The sequence below is a fragment of the Engraulis encrasicolus genome, chromosome 6 (assembly GCF_034702125.1).
Source record: "Engraulis encrasicolus isolate BLACKSEA-1 chromosome 6, IST_EnEncr_1.0, whole genome shotgun sequence".
Taxonomy (NCBI): Eukaryota; Metazoa; Chordata; class Actinopteri; order Clupeiformes; family Engraulidae; genus Engraulis; species Engraulis encrasicolus.
Window position 1 is genome coordinate 49,853,374 of NC_085862.1, and position 14,778 is coordinate 49,868,151.

At 43.5% G+C, this 14,778-nt stretch overlaps 1 long non-coding RNA gene across 1 annotated transcript in view; it reads right to left on the reverse strand.

Moving 5' to 3' along the window:
* Positions 1-1,078: 1,078 nt before the first annotated feature.
* LOC134451418 (uncharacterized) overlaps positions 1,079-14,778 on the reverse strand; it is a 28,931-nt gene continuing 15,231 nt past the window's right edge. Inside the window, exon 3 of the long non-coding RNA XR_010035234.1 lies at positions 1,079-1,180. This is a non-coding gene — a long non-coding RNA (uncharacterized LOC134451418). The remainder of the gene's footprint in view (positions 1,181-14,778) is intronic.

Sequence of the window (14,778 nt, forward strand, 5' to 3'; positions counted from 1 at the left end):
TTATTTTAACAATAACAAAAAATAGGTCACAATCTGGTATTGCATTACGGTTTAACCTCCGTTTCCACCCACAGACAGACATACTAACCAAGCACATAACTTTAAATGTAAACGTGCGGATGGCGGTGGACCATTGCCATGGAGGAATGTCATTGTTTCCTGGGTCATTTCCAGCTCTGACAGTGTGTCAATACTACTCCAGCCGTGAGAGGGCCCGGGAGAAGAAAAACTCTGCAGATTGCCAAACTGCCGTCATAAGACAAAGCAGGAAATAGTTCACAGGGACAAGACACATTCCACAAGAGGCAAGTGCAGCTTGGCCTACACCTCCCCACCACACACACCCAACCGTACCCCAACACCCAACATCACCCCACCCACCCCTCTGACACCCACCAACCCAGCCCAGCCCTCCACCCACTAACAAACAAGTCAGCTTGACTTGTGAATTGGTGAATTGGGAGACAGAAGAAGGCAGGCAGGCAGTTCCAGGCTTACAATGACATGGCAAGTCAGGCCTTTAAACAAGGGGCCAGGCACCTCTGAGAAATGTCACCTACGACCATACAGCTACGTCACATTCCTCTCCTGTCAAACTTAACTGGCAATCGAGAAAAAAAAAAGCGAAAGAGAGAAAAAAAACCAGCCCCTGGAATTCTGGCCATTGTAGCATCTGTGCTGGCCCAGACAATAGGGGACTGCAGTGCAGGTTGAAGGATTTGTATGTAAGGGCTTCCACGTTGCCTTTTACACTGCATCAGCCTATGGGAGGAATGCTGCCGATGGAGGAATGCAGAGGCAGGGCTTGACAATAACGCGCCGGCCGGGGATGGGGATGGGTCGACCTCACCATGGACGAATCTGTCATTATTGATTTCCGCAGCCGGTTATAAACACAAACGTGGGAAATCGATAACAGCCGCACAATAACAAGTGGCTCCTCAGTGGCAGATACCGTGACCTCAGCAACACTGTAAACATCTTCTTAGTGACGAAAAAAGAAAAAACATTGACTGTAATTTCTGAAGGAACGTCTACAACTTTCAAGGTTGCTGAAGTCCACTCCCATTACCTTCAGAGCTCTTCTTTTGTCTGTGCGCTAGCTGGCGGTTCTTGAGAGGACTTTTTGCCGGTATTCATGGCGCCATTTCTTTGTCGAGCGTTGCAGATGTTGGTATACCTGCACAAGAGAAGATGAACAATTTTAAGTTTAAACTTTCAAAAGTAACCTCAATAAAATCTGCTTCCTTGAAAGAGAGAAAAAAAGAACCTTCAAACAATGAACAAAAAGCTTCCTAATGTTATATGTCTACAGGCCCACACCCACCACCACCACCACCACCACTCTATTTTTTCCCTCTCAATGTACTCAAAGAGAAAGTCTTGTTTGTCCCCCAAAGCAAATGTCTATTGGAATTTCAGGGCTGGCTTGTACAATCAGAGGATTTTCACAGACAGGGCTACAAGCCTACGACAGAGTATGGAGTCCTCGCCGGGGAAATAAAGAGTGTCCTTGTGTCTGGGCTCTGCAGTGCCCAGCTGCCTCTCGTTCCTGCAGCACTTTATTACAGACTGGGTCGGGTCCCCCTAATGAATGGCCTGCGCTGTGCCACAGTTACTGTCACAATTACACAACTGATCCTTCGCTCTGTTCCTCCATCCCATCCCCTCCGCACTGTGAAATACCCCCCCGCTGATCGAGTGCAAAGAAGACATTGCCTGCCATCATAATTCTTCTCCCTCCAGTCCATCATCATATAGACTAGAGCTTTTGCTTGTTGTTGTTGTGCGGGTGGTGACAGGGTGTGGCCGTGTTGGTGTTGGTTAGCTGTGGTGTGGTGGGTCTACTCAACTCGCCCCCGATGACCTGCTTCCATGTTCTCAGATAGAGTGGAAAAGGCAGTCCTGGCTTATTCTCTTTTTTTGTTTTTTTTTCAACTTTATTTAGACAGGACAGTGAAGAGTGGGACAGGAAACAAGTGGGAGAGAGAGACAGGGGAGGATCGGGAAATGACCCGGGTCGGGAATCGAACCCGGGTCGCCCGCTTAGCAGACCAGTGCCCAGCCAACTAAGCCACGGCTGGGCCCTCGCTTACTCTCTTTAGTAAAGCGTTCCATGCACCATGTTTACGCAGACACGTTTCCACCTGAAGTGTGTCTCCAAGTTCTTTCAACAAGTTACAACCAGTGAGTGAGCAAAACAGAAGGAATAAGGTCAGAGGTCCAGGCACTCAGATGATATACTGTATATATTTTTGGGCCATTGCATTAAATGCACACACCAATGCATATCATCCCTATATAAGGGCTTTTAGTGAAGCTAGAAAATGTTGTCTGATGGGAAGGAATACGAATGTGATTGGTGATTGAGACAGGTGCCGCAGGGGCCATTTAAAATGTACAAAATACTGTAGGCCTACATCTGCTTAAGGAATCTACTAAACCAGGAGCAACCAGAAATACTTTTCAGTTAATCTCCATAGTAAAAATATACGGCCAGAGGATGCCTGTTGCTAACCTTACACCAACATATTTTCAAACTTAAAACTTCCATTTAATGCTCCACATCCAGACAGACTCGTTGCTCTGTTAAACAGCCACATACGTTTTTATGGGCAGGACATACATATCGACAGCATTACACCTGTATAGATCCAATACATGCTGCCGTTAAAAATGTCCACATACAGCCAGTCTTCCTGTTCAGTTCAACGGCCACATAACTTTTCAGGGATAACCTACACCCCCCCCCCCCAATCACCACCACCACCACCATAGGTAATCCTGATTTGCAAGGAAAAACACAAAAGGCTTTCGCGTGTCATGGCCGCAGCATTAAACAAACAAAGGTGTGCATCTAGTTTGAATGGCCCACTAATTCTCTCTTACCGTTTTCCAACGTGGACTATGACAAATTAATAAGTTGGCAAAGAGACATTTTTTTTGCCATATGGCAGCCGGTTCCCCTGAGGGCAAGCAGTCACTACAGCCCTGGATTGGTGATGTTGATATTACGCCATTTTTTTGTATAGTTTTAATCAGGGCTTTGAACCGTTATTTTTTTCCAAACGTTCCGTTCCGAACAGAAACGGAATTATAACGTTTCCGGTTCTGAGTTCCACCAATAAATTGACGTTCTCGAACCGGTTAGAACCAAAAAATATTGTTCCCGGAACGGTTAATTTCGTTCCTGTCAGCTGATTACTCCCCATAGGCCTAACTGACGTTAACCAAGACAGACAGAAGTGCAAATGAGTCAGCCTAAATTCAAAACTGTTTATTCAAGCGGATGAAAAGAATATCCTCCAGAATTTTGTCATTCAGGGACGACCTAAGCGGAGAAGCAGAGAATAAACCTCAATGATGAAAATGTGCGCTCCACGCTGACTTGGGTAACGGGGAGCACTATGATGGACATTGTGAGTTTGTGCATATTTGAAGCGGCCATGGATGCCCAATTACGCCGAACATTGTCGGTGCGCTTTGCACACGCTTCCCTGCAATGTCTTACAATAATGCAATGCAAACTCTGTCCTTTCGTATGACAGTGGTTTCTCTTAATTAAGATGTGGAGTGAAGACTTTGTAATCTACAGCTCTCTCTCCATTCAGTCAGAGAATGTCTGATGTCACACAGGACGTGAACCTCAGCCGCCATGGTAACGTGCGCAGGCAAATAATGACTTTTTTTGTTTGTTTGAGGAACGGTATTAACCGGTATTAACCGGTTACCATTATTTTTAAATCAGTGTTCCCGTTCCAGAACATAAAAAATAATAACGTTTCCGGTTTCGTTTCTGTTCCCTGTAAAATACAAAAAGTTCCTGGTTTTCGTTTTCGTTCCTTGAACCGGTTCGAAGCCCTGGTTTTAATAATTTAGTAGCAGGACTGTAATAACCAAAGCCCAGTTCCCTAAGCAGAAAGCCTATAGTCACTCACCTCCCTGGGGCTGAAATAAATGTTAATAAAACTGTTAAGTCAAGACTGTTTATACAGTGCTTTCAGTCTTTCCCCACACGGGGAACCCTAGGGACCTTATAGTCACACAGTCTAGAGTCTATTTTAAATACATGAATAAAAATATATATATTAATAATGGTATGGTTACATTAATAATGGCATCAGAACAAATAAACTCATGCCATTCTTAGCAGCATCCATTAATAGCAGCGTTGTGAAACAAAGACATCTGTTTACTACTGGCCAGGCCCTTCAGCCTCTGCCAAACAAATTATTCAATTAAGAACTTAATGAGCTAAAACAATGACTCGTTGCTGAGCGACAGATACAAACTTTCAGGAATCAGCAATCCAAAGGATGTATACATTTTCATCAACTGGAGAAATATTGAACATAAGCCACTTTCTACTAACTTCTTCTTCTTTCAAACTTTATTTTGAAATGATTTTTTTCTGTATTACTTTATTTTAATGATTATATTGAAATATAATAGTCTGCAGAATTATTTACATACACTCTCCGGCCACAAATGAAAGCCTAATCCTTTGGTATACTATATGTACGTGATGTTAAGAGAGTAGCCAAACAGTAGTTTTAGAGTGAAGCCAAAGTAGGGGAGGGAGGGCTGGTCAGAGAGGAGCTGAACCAGCAGTGTATGGTGGCGCTCTAAACACGCAGTCCGGCTGTGTGTGTGTGTGTGTGTGTGTGTGTGTGTGTGTGTGTGTGTGTGTGTGTGTGTGTGTGTGTGTGTGTGTGTGCATGCATGTCCTGCTGTGTTTGTGTGCGTGTGTGTGCGCGCGTCCTGCTGTGTGTGTGTGTGTGTGTGTGTGTGTGTGTGTGTGTGTGTGTGTGTGTGTGTGTGTGTGTGTGTGTGTGTGTGTGTGTGTGTGTGTGTGTGTGTGTGTGTGTGTGTGTGTGCGCGTCCTGCTGTGTGTGTGTGTGTGTGTGTGTGTGTGTGTGTGTGTGTGTGTGTGTGTGTGTGTGTGTGTGTGTGTGTGTGTGTGTGTGTGTGTGTGTCCTGCTGTGTCCATGTGTGTATGTGTCTGTGTGAGTGTGTGTGTGTGTGTCAGTGTCACTGAAAGGAGCCCTGTGTTCAGCCCTTGCTAGGGCCCCCGTCAGGCTGCAAACGCCACGGATTTGGGCTCCTCTTTTGTTGTCCTGTGTGCTGACATCACGCACTGCTGATGGCCCAAAATCCCCCATTCCACCAGCACCAGCACTTTCGAAACAAAACTGCCATGGTACTGATGAGTAATGCCAACTTGCCAAAAATACCTCATTAATCATCATCACACACCAGCACTCTCTCTCTCTCTCTCTTTCTCTCAGTCCCTCTCCCTCTCTCTCACACTCTCTAAAACATACACACATACACAGACACACATATACACAAACGCACAATACTACGAGCTAGGTCTGGGTAAAATAATCGATCTAATCGATAATCGATCAATATCATTAAAAAAAATCATAATCGATTCACAGGGCACAAAATCGATTTTTTTTGTTCTTTTTCTTTTTGATATTTTTGTTTAATTTAGGTCTATGGAAAATACCCAGTAGGTATTAGTCAATTAGGCCTAGGCCTACTTATTACAAATGAGCAATCTGTCGACACTGTCAAGCCACAGCCCTTTGACATTTTTATATAAACATAGGCAACAGCATCTTTTGGGCGAAATCCTTGCACCAAGAAGGGAACGGATTGAATCAATTCGGAATGAATCGTATCGAATCGAATGTAATCGTGATTAATCGATTCAAAGCCCTAGGAATCGAAATCGAATCGATACAGGAACATGGCTGTGATACCCAGCCCTACTACGAGCACAAACATAGCACAGTGCACGCACACACACACACACGGACACACATGGACACACACGGAGGCAATGATCTATGTGCACTCACACAGATGGACATAAACAAAAGATACATATATCGTGGGCCGATCTCAAACTCCAAACAAACTCAAAACAAACATTCATAACTACTACTACCAACTACAATGGAGGTAGCGGCACATACAACACACATGCATAAATGGATATTAGATATTAGCATACACTCTCACACATACAACAAATGTACAACTTCCGGATAAAGGACACATACATGCACACATACAACGAACATAAAACTTTAAAGACAAATACATACTCCTACAAGTAGGTTGTGGCACAAGCTTAAATATGGTCATACACAAAAATGCTGCTGCTGCTCCCCTACATGTGGACTGCTAAAGCGAGCCTCTATACTTGTCACCTGTTTTCAAAAAGCAGCATTTGCATATTTTTTCTGTGATATGTGTATGATATTATTTGCTGAGCGTAGCCACCAGGAAGTCATTAAAATCAGATATCAGGTATATGAGGCATGGCCTCTTTTGTTTACTTCCTCCCTGCCCTTAAAACACTCCACAGAAACAGAAACTAAAACACAAACAGAGGTAGAGATGGGGAGAGGAAGATTACAAAAAGAGAAGAAGAGAAGAGGGAAGTTCTTTGTTGATCGTGGAGTGGTGTTAGTTTGTGGAGTTTGGAGAACTCTCTGTGAGTTTCTGTGGACGAAACACTGCAAAAAAAAGTGGACTGAACGGCAACGTGATTCTCTATGTGCGGAGTTTCCACCACCTCCACAAACGAACGAACGGCCTGGGGAAATATTTGCATAGGAGCGGAGTCACTGATCACCTTTGGCCCGGAGTGCTAATGTTGACAGAGGAGAGGAGAGAGAGAGAGAGAGAGAGAGAGAGAGAGAGAGAGAGAGAGAGAGAGAGAGAGAGAGAGAGAGAGAGAGAGAGAGAGAGGGGTTGAGAAGTGCAGAATAGGCCAAGACAGGCAGGCCAGTCCTTATGGAGCGCATGCAAAACTCTGATAATATTAACGGGGACATGGGGCACAGAGGACTGGCTGGATCCAGGATAACACTACTACAGTTGGGGTGAGCAAATAATGTACAGCAACCACACCCACCTTCATATAGGTACTCCCCTCACTCACATATGTATGGACATGTATGTACACATATATACCTGTATATACGCAAACACACACATGAACACATGCGTGCATGCGTCACAGACAGACAGACAGACAGACAGACAGACAGACACAAACACACACACACACACACACACACACACACACACACACGCATGCATACACACACAAACACACACACACACACACACACACACACACACACACACACACACACACACACACACACATATAGACATACGGCACATGTCTGAACTGAAGAATTTCTCTAAAAACATGAAAAACACATGTGGAGACTGGTGACACTATGGGTCAGAGATCCTGTGATGTTTAAGATTTACATCGTGCCTATATATCCCCATCACAGGCAGTGAACACCCCAAGAGGCAGCTCTGCCACACACACACACACACACACACACACACACACACACACACACACACACACACACACACAGACACACACAGTTCCACCTGATGATGCGTGTGTGTGTGTGTGTGCGCGCGTGTGTGTGTGTGTGTGTGTGTGTGTGTGTGTGTGTGTGTGTGTGTGTGTGTGTGTGTGTGTGTGTGTGTGTGTGTGTGGCAGGCTGGCGGTGGTAGTGTAATGGAGTGAAGGGAGGAGTGTGTGTGTGTGTGTGTGTGTGTGTGTGTGTGTGTGTGTGTGTGTGTGTGTGTGTGTGTGTGTGTGTGTGTGTGTGTGTGTGTGCTCTCCGCCTCTCCCCACATTTCCCCAGGGGGCCCACCGCGGCAGAGAGGGGTCGCCACCAGCTCTTGGGAGCAAAAAAAGCAAAACTGCACTCAAACGTAATCAAACACAATCAGACACAATCCACTGGAGCTCACGCTCTAAACTCCAACCCTCTCACTATATTATAAGTGTGCGCACACACACACACACACACACACACACACACACACACACACACACACACACACACACACACACACACACACACACACACACACACACACACACACACACACACACACACACACACACACACACACACACACACACACACTCTCTCTCTCTCTCTTCTGTCTCTCTCTCACACTCACTCACACAAACTCACACACACACACACTCACACACACAAACACACTCTTCTGTCTCGCTCTCACACTCACTCACACAAATACACACACACACACACACATACACACACAATATCTCTCTCACACACGCACTCACACAATCACACAAGTGCATTCACTTACTCTCACACTCACATCCACAGCGATGCCCAGCCTCAGCTTTTAAACACCAAACAAATGGGATCACTGTCAGACTGAAGAGACTGTGCTGCCCTTTGTTCACTGACTCTCCCTACTCCCAACTGTACAACAACTACTACTACAACACAACACACACACACGTGCGCACGCACGCACGCACCCACACAACCACACACACACACACACACACACACACTAATCAGAATCATAGAGGAAGTTGACATGCACTGCGATTTGGAGATACGGATACAGGGGCCCCCTTTGATGTACTCTGGCAGAGATTCACCGACGGCTTAAAATCTCCCCAAAAAATTGAGGCAGTCCTTCAAGGTGCAGCACCCAGCACTGAAGCACTTTATTTTACCCAGCCCTCTGGGTCAGCTGAGGACCTGAGGGAACCTTCCAGTGCAAGTGCAAAGGCCCCCATCATCCATGTCATGACACAGGTCTAAATGCCTAACAATGAACCAGGGCTAAAGCACAGTACAGTAGACATTTCCTGCAGTCTAAAGAGTGTCTGTGTGGGGGGCATTGAAAGGAAGGAACGGGGGAGCCTTGAAATGTCTTGTTGAATACACTACGTACAAACTGAATCATCAAACTGATGTCAAGCAAAAAGCGCCCAAGGACTACTACTGCCCCCGTGTTCGCAACAAAGAAAGTAATGTGAGGCACATTAATATAAAAATGTTTTTTTTCTCCCCCTCGACTCATGGTTTTGACCGTTTTTCATCCCAACACCATTACCAACACCATTACCAACAGTTCATACAACGGTGAGTATGTGAACTGCTGTGGTAAGTAAATTCAGATTTTCTTTTGGCAGGATTTTTTTCTGACGTTTGTTCAGGCCTGTCAGCCAAAAGTTATAAGAGGCAGTTTCTGACAGCCGACCGTGAAAGTGTTTGGGGAGAGTAACCCTTCACCTAATAATGACTCATCTAAGCATCACCCGACATGTGAAGGTAATTAATTAGGGCCCGAGCACCGAAGTGCAAGGGCCACAGCGTGGCCCTTTGCCCTCTCGGTGCGAAGCCCTATTGTTTTTCGAAAGATTATTATTATTCTTATTATTATTATTTTTTTTCTTCTCCTTGTTCTGCGCTCTTGGGACATTTTTCAGGTGCTTCCTGTGCTCGGACACTTGGTATGGCATTTGGTACACAAATCAGAAATGGCCACCGCTACTCACACACCGAATATTAACCCCTGATGGTGCACGGGGGAGAGGACACGCCCCCAAACGTGTATAGGGGTGGGGCCAAAGTATAGTTTAAGCCAGGGATTCTTAACCTTTTTGACGTTGAGGCCCATTTTTTCAGTGCAGAATGACCTGGGGCCCATCTAATATTGCCCATGCCCACAAATAAATAGGCCTATATTATTATATTATATTATATTATATTATATTATATTATATTATATTATATTATATTATATTATATTATTGTTATTAGGCCTATTATTATTATTAAAATAATTTAATCATGTTAAACAATAGCAGGCTATCAATGAAGCTATAGGCCTATTAATTCATTTTGTAATGGAAAAACTGTATTAATTGTGCTCATTCTTCTATATTCAATGATAAACCCAATCCACTCACAATGCATCAAGTTACAGCCATTCATACATTTGAATGCTTCTCTGACATTTGTGACAGATCTGTTAGCTATTTGTGATGAATCTTCTGACCGTTGATTCAAAACGTGTTTACTTAGTGATGTGCAGATGCGACGCAATTCCTCAGCCTCATGGAGGGGTGTCAAAAACGGAAAGCTTTGTAGCCTAATATCATGAAATAAATGTATTTTGGGGGACATATGGCTAACGGTTTCGCTTTGTCAGTAAACAGAATTATTTTGAGTAACGTAGCAAAGAGAGATAGCCTATCCTCCGCGCCCCTGCACTTCACAATCTGGTGCATCTCGGGAAAGGACTTGGTAAATGCAGGGGAAGAAAGGAATCACCGGAGCATCTTCAGATGTAGAAATTAACTTGTTTTATTGGGCAAGCGCCAAGACTAGCGTTTCGACGTTCACACACAGAGTCAATGTTTATTTTGAGTAACGCAATCGCTTATCTTGTAACTAGACATGATGAGAGAAGACGTCGGCAAATTACACTTCACACCACTTGGTAATTTCTCCTCCATTCGTGTACTGCTAAGTGTATTGCCGTCTTTGACGACGTCTTCCACTATTGAAAAAAAACAGCGGTGCGCAGCGTGATCATTTAATTTAAACAGCAGAACTGCGCTAGAATAAAAAAGACATAGGCTGTCTTCAGCATCTTTATTTGATATTGCAGTTGCACGGCCCCTCACGGCCCACATGCGCGAGGTTGAAACTTTTCCGCAGCCCTCAGGTTTCTGAGCACGGCCCAGCCTTGGGCCGCGGCCCTATGGTTAAGAATCCCTGGTTTAAGCTACAGACTCAGAAACTTTTTTGCGGTGTGTGGCGAACAAAAAAGGTCATACGATGCCATAGCCACGCCCAACAGGAAGTGAGATATTTGGGCTTTTCTGAAAATGACATACAATGGAATGTGACATCCGATTCACTTAAAACTCTGTGTACATGGGCTCAAGACATTGACGATGAAGAATTGCGGTATTGATTTTTGATATCTTGTAATATAGCAAGGTTATGCCTTTATGAATTTAGGTATCATATTAAAAAAAATGCCATCAATTCATTATTAAGCATTTTTCAACACTGTCTCTTCACAGCATAATTTGTATGATGACTACGAAATTTTTTATGCGACTAAAATGGCAATCTGACATAGCGCCCCCATGTGGTAGATGAATAAAGTGCTAGAAAAGATGTATTTATTTATGCATTAAGGGGCGGGCTGGTGTTCAGTACATGGTATGGACCCTTAATTTGGTTATGATGTATCTCACCAAGACGAACAAAAAATGTCATACAATGTCAGGGCCACACCCAACAGGAAGTGAGAATTTGACTTTTTTGAAATTGATACACAATGGAATGTGATGTACTTGTCCTACATCGTACATCCAATGTGCTTCATATAGGTTGTACATGAGCTCAAAGCATTGTCGATTCCGAATAGTGGGCGGATTTTTGATATTTTGTAATATAACAAAATGATGGCTTTATGAATTTAGGTATCATTAAAAAAATGGAAAAAATGTCTGAAATTCATTATGCAGCATTTTCCAACACGGTTCCTTCACGGGATGATTTGTATGATGATTACGATTACGAACATTTCACAATCACGATTTAACGATCACTGAAATTCTGACATAGCGACACCATGTGGTAGATGAAGGAAGTGTTAGAAATTAAGTATTTTTGAATTAAGGGTCATTGCCAGCATACAGTACAAGCTAAAGACTCCATCTCGGGTGGAATCGTGTTTCTCACTAAGACGAACAAATAAAGTCAAAGGAGGCCATGGCCACGGCCAAAAGGAAGTGAGATAATTGTACTCTTTTGAAATATGTGCACAATGGAATGTGATGTACTTGTCCTACACCGTACATACAATGTGCTTCATATTTTTTGTACATGAGCTCAAATCATTGATGATGAAGAATTACGGAGCGTTTTTTCACATTTACTTTCCCTTTTTAGTGCATGTTGCATGAAAGAATGTTGTGTGTATCTCACTTAGACAAACAAAAAATGATGATGGGGCGTTGGCGGTATGCCCCGGCCCTGCAACGTAGGTGCGAGGACCCGTCATCGCCGCTTGCGGCTATAATTAACTTGGAAATCCCACCTTGTGTCTCAAATCCCAAAAGTCATCAAACACACACATTTTATTTTAACACCTTCTTTGCAAATTCCTGTCTTGCCGTCATGCCATAACAGATGTGTCTACACATATGACCCAGTGCCCTTCAAAAGAAGAGAGAATGTGTGCACATCACAACAGTGAAGGTGCTGGACCCCCAAAAAATAAAACTGAGAACAAAAATAAAGGTCTGCACACTGGTAAACACTCCCAGACACAAGTTTATTAGCAGGGAACTTGAATTCAGAAGCTACAGTCCAGTGCCACATATTCCATATGACCAAGCTGTACCTGTACAATTAGGGCACTTGGACAGGTGCACTTGTAGGGTTAACAGGTCGATCAGAACGGAGCCGGTGCCGGTGCCATCAGTTACGTTCGGCACTAAAGTGCTAATCTGCCGACCGGCTGTGTTCATACCAGTTCTTCATACCATCAGTCCATAAGAAGACTGCAGTGCCGATACATGGGTTCTACATTTTTGTTTTCTCCTGGCTGCGCGACACTAGCTGCGCACAACTCAATCTCTGATTGTTGGAAACTGCTGTCGGTAAAAAAAAAAAGCTCACATGGTTTGCTACCAGTGTCTTGCCCCTCCTCACAACATCGTGTTTATAAACACGGTGGACCCATGTATAGGATGTTCTTTTACATTCTATAAAGGCCTTGAACCCACAAACCTATGCAGGTTTCACTGAAATTACTGAATTACAGGATATACACTGGCAATCTGTCAGATCTGGAGTGATTTTGCAAATAGGAGTGGACAATAGGAAAAATAAGCTTGTTGAGACCATCAGTTGTGATATACATCTGCCATCACTTGGGACAACAGCTGGAATTGATATTTTTATGCACACAATTCCATGTGTTCATGCATAGGTAGTCTTAATGCCCTCCAAGTACTGTGTGTCAAGAAGACTAAGTTGAATGTCATTAAAATAACAGTAGTTTTTAAGCATATATTCAATTTTTAATCACGCCATGCAGACTGTGTAGGCTATGAAGTATTCCAGTGTATTAGAGTGGGATTGTTATAACAGTTAATGCTCAAACATTTCAATCTCTTAGCTGAAGAGCAAAAGTGAAAATGAGCCATGTGCTGAATTTTACCCAAATTAGTGGTGTGAAATCAAACCACAAGACAAAATTAATGCTTTGTGCTGTTGAAAACTAGTGTTTGATTTAGTCTTTTTGTTGCAGTACAAAGACTTGGCCAATCTATAGATACAGGATGTACGCAGCCTACACTTAACATTATACAGATCTTTGTCCAAATGGTACAGTGACATGTGGCTTTTTGTTTAATCCGCCTGTCCCTGCTTCATACATAAGGCATCAGTATGGGTATCTGACTTAATATGGGTAAATAAGTACTGCAAGTGTAATTAAGCACCGTATATAGGCCTTTTGTTCAGTTTCTTGATAGAGGTGGCCTTGATTTTGTGTTCAAACCTTTACCAGCCCATACTCTTATTATTATTATTATTATTATTTATTTTTATTTCATTTTTAAATGAAAATCAAAAATAAGTGAAATTTGTTGTACAATGTATATGGAAGTTTGTACCTTTTAAGGTACGGATCGGTAACTTTTTTTCCGAGAGTGTGGAGTTGAAATGCGAGCACAGGTGTTAGGAAATGCCATGACAATATTTTTTTGAACACAGACATATTTCCACTCATTTGCCCCTTATACGCATTCTGATCATACTGACCAATGACTACTGTGAGTCACTTTGATTGAGTGTGTGCACTTCATAGAGTGTAATGTAAAGTGTGTACTTACTAAAGTGTAATATAATGAACCATATTTTAAATGACGCAAACATGTTTCATTTTTCCTCTACATTTGTGACATGGTAATGTGCCAGGTCATTTCCAGAGCTAAGCTTCTATGTGAATGGCTTGAGAGCTCCTACAGACGCCAATGGATGCCCTTATAGTCATCTGTCCATGCTGTACACTCTCAGTGCTCTCTGTGATTTCTGCATTGACTCCAGAGGAGACGGAGGTCGGCTGCTGCATCAGTATTTCACAAACCTTTTGCCTTTTTGCCATACCATGACACCGATGAAGGTTCTTTCAGCCGAAACGTCTGTCTGACCCCGCAATGAGTGAATAAAAAGAAAAGAAAAAGGAAAAAGAGGAAGCAGAGTGCAATCTATTCCCTACATACCATGAATACCCTTATCTCATGTTCTATATCTCTGCCTCTATCCCAATGTGATGGTGCTGTGTACATTTGTTGCTATTCAATGTTGTGCCCTTTGCAGTGTGCTCATGTAGTGTACCCCCAGTGGTACAGGTAGGCTACCCCTGGTTGAGACTCCTGTGCTACACTACAGACCCCAGGTCAGCGTAGGACCATCTTCTGGTGTGAAAATGGGTTGCCTCCAGGCCTTAATGCTTACGCACGATGCAAGGAGGACAACAAGATACTCATATTCTTTCATTTCCTTGGCCATTTTTCAACTAAAAAACCCCTAATAAATCGTCTTTTAATGGCCAACACTGCCATCTCCAGTGAAGCTCATATGTCCACTATCCCTCAACATCCTGAACTTGCCCCCGTGAGCTTCACAGCACTCTTGGGGAAAACCTGTCACTGCTAACTAAACGTTGTCCACCGCAGCTTCCGAGAGACACAGGGTCGCCGGGTTAAAATCGATTTCGCAAGCCACCTGGAGTGCCCGGGCAGCAAACTGACTCAAGAAGTTTATATCAGATTTTGAGTTGCCTGCCACCACCACCCAGGCTCAGTCTGGGGGAGGAATACGCCTTGCTTGCTCACTCACCCCCAAAAGG